Here is an 8,254-nt window from a genome sequence, read left to right on the forward strand (position 1 = left end):
ATTTAACAGATAGAATTCCTTAGGTGAAAACGATGACAGCGTAAGCTCTCTTGCCAAAAGCTTCTGTGAGCACTCAGCTGGCACAAAGCAGTAGAAACTACTCAGAAAACAACCAGAAGCTTTCCCACTATCTCTACCTTTTCATTATTCTACTTAGCTTCACCTGAGCTCACAGCTTGTGCTGCCCAAGCACAGGACTACATCATCACAAAAATGACTGGGCTACTGCCATTTTGCACAATCTGTTGGAGGAAATGCAATGCAAATCCAGCCTTTATAAGATCAACTTTTGTCTTATCAAATTTAGAGTGTTTGTTTGGTTTGGGGTTTTTTTTTCCTTCTGCAACAGCTTTTATTACCTAAAACAGTGCAATAATAGTGATGCATTTAACAAAGATTTGTGATAGATTTTAGAACATCTATTTACTGGAGGAAAAACAAAATCCTAGAATCAATAAGGTTGGAAAAGCCCTCAATGATCACCAAGTCCAACCTGTCACCCAAGACCTCATGACTACTAAACCACGACACCAAGTGCTACATCCAATCCCCTCTTGAACACCTCCAGGGATGGTGACTCCACCACCTCCCTGGGCAGCCCATTCCAATGGCTAACAACTCTCTCTGTGAAGAGCTTTCTCCTCACCTCGAGCCTAAACTTCCCCTGGCACAGCTTGAGACTGTGTCCTCTTTTTTTGGTGCTGGTTGCCTAGGAGAAGAGACCAAACCCTTCTTGGCTACAACCACCCTTCAGGTAGTTGTAGAGAGCAATAAGGTCTCCCCTGAGCCTCCTCTTCTCCAGGCTAAACAATCCCAGCTCCCTCAGCCTCTCGTCTCAGGGCTTGTGCTCAAGGCCTCTCCCCAGCCTCATTGACCTTCTCTAGACAACGATAATAATGCAACACAGAAGGCAACATTGAAAGCTCTAGTGTTCTCTTGATTAGGCATATAAAATCCTCTAACAGGTAGGTAAAGGAATTCATTTAATAAATATGGCATATAAGTTTTAAAGATTTAGAGTGCTTCAACTCATAGTGGTAAAACTAAAAGGGGAAAAAAATCAGTAATCCATCCCTTGAGGCTTTATTTCAGCTTGAAAGTGCTTTACAATATTCTGCAGTGGGAATCTGGACAGAAAAATCTATTTTGTTTGAAAAAAAATAAAAACCAGTACAAGGACATGACTTTTGAAGTTAGCATTTACTCCTTACTAAAGCAAAAAACTGGGTCATTAAAGTATTAACAGATTCCCAGTCGACAGTGTAGTACCCTCTGTTATTCAGCTAGTCTTAATTAAAGGATTTGGTGTGGCTCCCCAGATCAGATACTCTGTTCAAAGTTTCTCCTCTACCAAAGAACATTCACCAGCACTTTCTCCTCAAATATTTCTGACCAGTTTGTGACTACACAATCATAGAATCACAGAATTGTCAGGGTTGGAAGGGACCTCAAGGATCAGCTAGTTCCAAGCCCCCTGCCATGGGCAGGGACACCTCACACTACATCAGGTTGCTCAGAGCCTTAAAAACTTCTAGGGTCAGGGCTTCTACCACCTCCCTGGGTAACCTGTTCCAGTGTCTCACCACCCCCATGCTGAAGAACATTCTGTTAAATTCTATAGCAAGTTATCTCATTTTCTGCTTTTATAGGGACAAAAATGGGGTACAGTTCCATTGTTTGGCTCAGTGCCATCGTTTAAAGAGCATCATCTCAATTAGCCTTCTTCTCCTGCAGGGGAGTGGGAGCAAATTTGAAATGAGAAGTTATCACAGAATTAGATGTTGGAAGGGACCTCAAAAGACATCTAGTCCAACCTCCTTGCCAGAGCAGAATCACCTAGAGTAGGTCACACAGGAATGCACTCAAGCAGGTTTTGAATGTCTCTAGGGCAGCGTTACAGTTTTAGGCTGGGTGCCTTTAAAAACCACTGAGTAGAATACCTTCAGGAGGTCCAGAAGGGCTTAGGGATAGACCAGAAAGGGCAAATTGTTTATTCTATCCCATAATTGTGCTACCTCTTTATAAGCAAACTGTACTGCTAGCTCGCTCTCTTCTCTCTCCTCCTGGGAAGATGTCAGTTCCTATCAGGCATGGAGGAGGATTTTGGCTCTCACTGTGGCCTTGAGAGGCCTGGCTTAATTTCATGCACACCTGTGGCCTGTTTGAAATATTCTGTATTATATATTTACATTTAGATACAGTTCTGTATTTCTCTCCAATTCTGTGAGAGGGTTTTATTTTCCTCCTTAGGGGAGTAAAATAAAATACTGTCTTGCTCTTTAAACTGAGGCAGGCTGCAGCCCTTTAACCACTTCAGTAAATCACCACAACACCACAGCAAATAAATATTCAGATTAGGCCCAAAGACTACAATGCTAATCTGCTAAGATATTTAGCATCCACAAGCCAGGGTTCCTGAGATAACAGGCTTTCACAGAATCACGGAATTTCAGGGGCTGGAAGGGACCTCGAAAGATCATCCAGTCCAACCCCACTGCCAGAGCAGGATCACCTACACCAGATCACACAGGAACGCATCCAGATCCCTCTCCAGAGAGGGAGACTCCACAACCTCCCTGGGCAGCCTGGTCCAGTGCTTTGTCACCCTCACAGTGAAAAAATGTTTCCTCATATTCAGGTGAAACTTCCTGCAGCTCAACTTCCAACCATTGCACCTTGTCCTGTCATTTGGCACCACTGAGAAGAGCCTGGCTCCATCCTCTTTGGCCTGTTAGAAAATAAGAACTAAAAATTTATTTACACTTCTTCCAGCTAAGAAAGAAGTGGAGTGGGGTGGAGGGGAACCAAAACAAAAAATCAGTTTCATATCTTGCTAGAACACAAAAACAAGTCTGCCGCTGCTTTGCCCAGCACACATCGACAGAATTCTGCTGAAAATTTGCCTGCACAATGCTGTCCAAGGAAGCCAACGTCTCCAAGGGCTTCCCAGCTACACCTCCTTCTGGTTCTCACACAGGTGGAAAAGCAAAGGCGATAATGCATCACTGTGAGAACCCCGTGGCCTCAAATATCACAGCATCACAGTATCACCAAGGTTGGAAGAGACCTCAAAGATCATCGAGTCCAACCTGTCACCACAGACCTCATGGCACCAAGTGCCACGTCCAGTCTCCTCTTGAACACCTCCAGGGATGGTGACTCCACCACCTCCCTGGGCAGCCCATTCCAATGATGAATGACTCTCTCAGTGAAGAACTTTCTCCTCACCTCGAGTCTAAACCTCCCCTGGCAGAGCTTGAGACTGTGTCCTCTTGTTCTGGTGCTGGTTGCCTGGGAGAAGAGACCAACCCCTTCCCGGCTACAACCAACCTTCAGTTAGTTGTGCAGATCAATGAGGTCACCCCTGAGCCTCCTCTTCTCCAGGCTAAACAACCCCAGCTCCCTCAGCCTCTCCTCATAGGGCTTGTGCTCAAGGCCTCTCCCCAGCCTTGTTGCCCTTCTCTGGACACATTCAAGAGTCTCAATGTCTTTCTTAAACTGAGGGGCCCAGAACTGGACACAGTACTCAAGGTGTGACCTAAACAATGCAGAGCACAGGGCACAATGACTTCCCTGCTCCTGCTGGCCACACCATTCCTAATGCAGGCCAGGATGCCATTGGCCTTCTTGGCCACCTGGGCACACTGCTGGCTCATGTTTAGGCAGGTGTCAGTCAGCACCCCCAGGTCCTTCTCTGTTTGGCAGCTCTCCAGCCACTCCGACCCCAGCTGGAGAACTGCTTGAAAGGGGAGGTGTAAACAAAGAGCAACATAACAGTTGCCCTGACCCATATGTATCTGAGAGCTCCTGCATTTTCAGTTACTTCTAGCTTCTACCATGAAAGAGTGTGAAGGCAACATAAATCATTTACCTCTATTACTTCTTCTTTTTTTACCATTTCTATTTCCAGCTCATAGCCTGCTTAGAGCAGTAGCTCTAGGCAGGCAAAAGGTCTGTAATCCTAGGTGCTTTTATTTGGGTTTTATATGTTTTGTCCCATTTACTGCAAAAGCATCTTAATTCCTGTAATTTATGACTGGCAGAAATCCTAGGTAACAGCAATTCAGACATCCATTGGATGGTCAGGTTTTATTTCATTTAAAGAAGTGTCAGGTCAGGCTATGCTCCCAACGCCATACACCTCATACACAAGGAAACTTCAGGCCACAGTTGTGAGGTATTTTACAGTAATACAAAGACTGCAGAGAAGCTCAACTACTGGTACTTTAGAAAGCCTGCAATTCTCCCTGAATTACTTACTTTTCCCTCTTGGGTTACAGGATAATGTCCAACACCACCCTTACTTCCAGCAAATAGCAAGTTGAGTGCTCTCTTTCTGAGCTCTGCAATAGAAAACTCATGAAGATCAGAGCCAGGTTCTGCCTGATGCTCAGGTGAATAACGGCAGCATCAGACATTCACTTTCTAACCTCCTCCCTGATATAAAGTCACAGGGCAGCCTTAAACAAAACATCTCTCAGACTCTGCCAGTACATTTAGGGGATTCAGCAGAAACAGAAAGCCATTCTGTGCTGCCTCACACATTTGCTGTTCATTGTGTCACCACACAGACAGACAATTTGCTGGTGGCTGCGTTCTAGGGAGAAAAGGGCAGCACCAGCAGCTCACCAGCAAGGAGCCATGTTATCTAGAGATGCCCTCCCAGAGAAAACGGGGGGCCTGGTGTTTAGTGCCTGGCATGGCACTGCAGTAGCCTTCCAACAGGGAGGGAGGACATTTCTGTGTTTGCAGTATCCACACTGGAGCTCAGGACTTGGCCTCACAAGCAGCTCAGGAGCAGACCAGTGTCAGACATACCCACTGCAGGGTATGCTGGGGGACTGAGCTACCTGTGTTCCATTAGAGACTGAAGAAGTCAAATACCTCCATCTCTGTCAGGATGCTCAAAGAAAGGCTTCTTCTACCTGAAACTGAAGCTAGAGCAGCCAGGCCTGAACTGTGGGGGGGAGCAGAGGGTACAGAGCCAGACCACATGCAGGGCAGGCAGCAGTGGCCAGCCTGAGGAAGAGCACAGGGGATGGGACTGGGGGATGAGTGAGGAAAGTGGAGGCCAGAGGGCAGCAGTTGCAGAGATGGTGTCTCAGAAGGGGGCTGCATATGGCTGCACAAATATTTGGGCAATCAAACACAGCAGTCGTGACCAAGCTGGCTGCAGTCACCATGGCCTGATGGTGGTGAACAAAATCCTCAGATGGCTCCACTGTCTGCTCAAGTTAGCAGGCAGGCCAGTGGCAAATGGCAGGGTTTCTAAAATTCAGTTGTCTGTAGCTGAAGTTGCCCTTCCTAGATGCAAAACTCTTGCAATTGTGTTGAAATTTTGATTCACCATAAGTTTTCAGAATGCCTGTCATCTCTGGCAAATGAAGCTTTATTAAGGGGGGGGAAGAAACACAATCATCTGCAGTTATCAGCTTGATTTCAAACTGAGCTTTTGAAGTAATACCATAACAAAAATGAAGTATTGTACAATGCAACTGCCTTACTGCCTGTTCCCATAGCTCTGCTGGTTGTCCACAGCTCACTCCCTCTAACAGATATTTCATGCTGCATATCAAGCCTGAGCCGCTACATCTGCAGGCACAGTTCATTAAATCAGCTAATTCAACTGCATGGTGAGAACTGCTACTTCATGGCTGCAGCACCTTCTGCAGGCTAACCTTTGCATATAATAGCTGTTTGGGAAGTGAAATCCCATCCTACCACAGGCATCATTGGATTGATGCCTGGTTTGGTTTTGGGTTGGGTTGTTGTTGTTGTTTTAATAACATAACACTCTCCGTTTTGAATGATCCTCTAAAAACCAAACAATACAAGCAAGCAACTTTCTAATCTGTTTCCTGTCACCCCAGAACAGAGAGAGTCAAGATATTCTTTAACACTACTAATAAATCTGAAAATCTATAAAGTGGTCACAAGTTCCCACTATCACCTTGTCCATACTGATTCAGTCAAAACCACAGCTGATTTTCATTGCTGGTATAGAACAAGTCTTGCAGGCACTGAAGGTCACTGTGCTGATCTTCATCTGTCATGGGAAGAACTTCATAGGGTGTCTAAAGTCACAGAATCACAGAGTAACCAAGGTTAGAAGAGACCTCAAAGATCATCAAGTCCAACCAGTCACCACAGGCATCATGACTAAACCATGGCACCAAGTGCCACGTCCAATCCCCTCTTGAACACCTCCAGGGATGGTGACTCCACCACCTCCCTGGGCAGCACATTCCAATGGCTAATAACTCTCTCAGTGAAGAACTTTCTCCTCACCTCAAGCCTAAACTTCCCCTGGTGCAGCTTGAGACTGTGTCCTCTTGTTCTGGTGCTGGTTGCCTGGGAGAAGAGACCAACCCTCTCCTGTCTACAGCCACCCTTCAGGTAGTTGTAGACAGCAATAAGGTCTCCCCTGAGCCTCCTCTTCTGCAGGCTAAGCAACCCCATCTCCCTCAGCCTCTCCTCATAGGGCTTGTGCTTGAGGCCTCTCCCCAGCCTCATTGCCCTTTTCTCTAGACACGTTCAAGTGTCTCAGTGTCCTTAAACTGAGGGGAAGGTCCTCACATATAAAAAACACCCTTCTGTCAGAATGAAGTCCTTGTGACTTGAGTGTCACAGGCCAACACCAGGCACTCTGAGATTTGTGGGACAAAGACTTCCTTTTCCCAATTAGTGTACCTTGAGTATTGTGTTCGAAGAGAAATCTGTTGTGGTATCAAAAACTGAGTCCACCAGAAGTAATGTCTTCATGCAATATGCATGTAGAATAAACACATTCCACGGTGTAGGATATTACAGACTTAGAAACATTACAAGCATGCATTTGTGATCTGAATGAAGATAGGTCAGCTTCATCTGAGCTACATTTGCTTCTTGCAAAGGTTACAAGTGAACGTCATCTTAACTACATCTGCATTGCCTTAAGGTAGACTCCAAATTACCGAGTGAAGAAACAGGGGGAAATCATCCAGATTTAAAGTGCTTTCTGGAGGGCAGAACTGTCACAAAAACAGTGTTGTAAGATCTACAAGTTGGCCAATGGCAGGACTTAGATTTAAAATAATGAAAAGATGTACTAACAAAACACCCTCTAGTTCTAACTAAAGGCTGGGATAATTTTGCATACAACCAGAAATTTCAAGCAGGAGGAGGCCGAACTGGCAAAGCGAGGAGCTGCTAATGAATTAAAATGCAAAAGAAAGAAAAGAGACAAGAAGCAGAAACAAGGACAGGCAACAAAGGATGAGTACAAAAGCATTGCTCAGGCAATTAGGGATTATATCAGGAAAGACAGATCCCAGTTGGAACTTAAGACTGCTGATGGGCATACAGGCTGAAAGGAAAATAATTATGCAAGCATGCTAATAGGAAACTGAGGTTCAAAGAAAATGAGAAGCTGTTGGGGAACGGAGGAGACAACTCAGTGACAATGTAGTGATGGCTGAAAATACTCAAAGATATTTTTATTTCCTCAGTCTTCAAAAAATTCCCAGACCTCTACACAAGGAAATGTGAGAAAGGAAATGAAAAAGTGGGAGAATTAATGACTATTTAGAGAAAGTGGGTGTATTCCTATCTGGGACCCATGGAAGGGTGGTGATGTGACTAAGAATCCACATTACCGTCAGTACATCTGATGACCCAGGGACGCCCATAGAAAGGGGCTAAATACTACAATCATCTTTAAGAAAGGTGCTGACAAAGATCTGGAGAGGAGGAGACTCAGGGGTGACCTTATTGCTCTCTACAACTACCTGAAGGGAGGTTGTAGACAGGCAGCCAGCACCAGAACAAGAGGACACAGCCTCAAGCTGCACCAGGGGAGGTTTAGGTTGGATGTTAGGAAGTTCTATACAGAAAGAGTGATTGCCCATTGGAATGGGCTGCCCAAGGAGGTGGTGGAGTCACCATCATTGGAGGTGTTCAGGAGGAGACTTGATGGGGTGCTTGGTGCCATGGGTTAGTTCTTTAGGTGGGTTGGATTGGTTGATGGGTTGGACACGGTGATCTTGAAGGTCTCTTCCAACCTGGTTCTGTTCTGTTCTATTCTATTCTGTCTGAGGAACTAAATGCTGACCAGCTTCAACTCAGTCCTTAGAAATGCCATGAAGCACATCTTCTCAGGATCCACTTCCAAATAAAGGATCATTCTGTGGAATTCTCTCTCATTTTCATCTATGCAGATTTGGTCTTCTAAGTTCATCACTTTAAAACAAAAGATTTTGTTACACTCAGGAAAGTT

The sequence above is a fragment of the Melanerpes formicivorus genome, unplaced genomic scaffold (genome assembly GCF_026170545.1).
Source record: "Melanerpes formicivorus ecotype bairdi unplaced genomic scaffold, bMelFor1.0.p_v2 SCAF_90, whole genome shotgun sequence".
NCBI classification, from domain to species: Eukaryota; Metazoa; Chordata; class Aves; order Piciformes; family Picidae; genus Melanerpes; species Melanerpes formicivorus.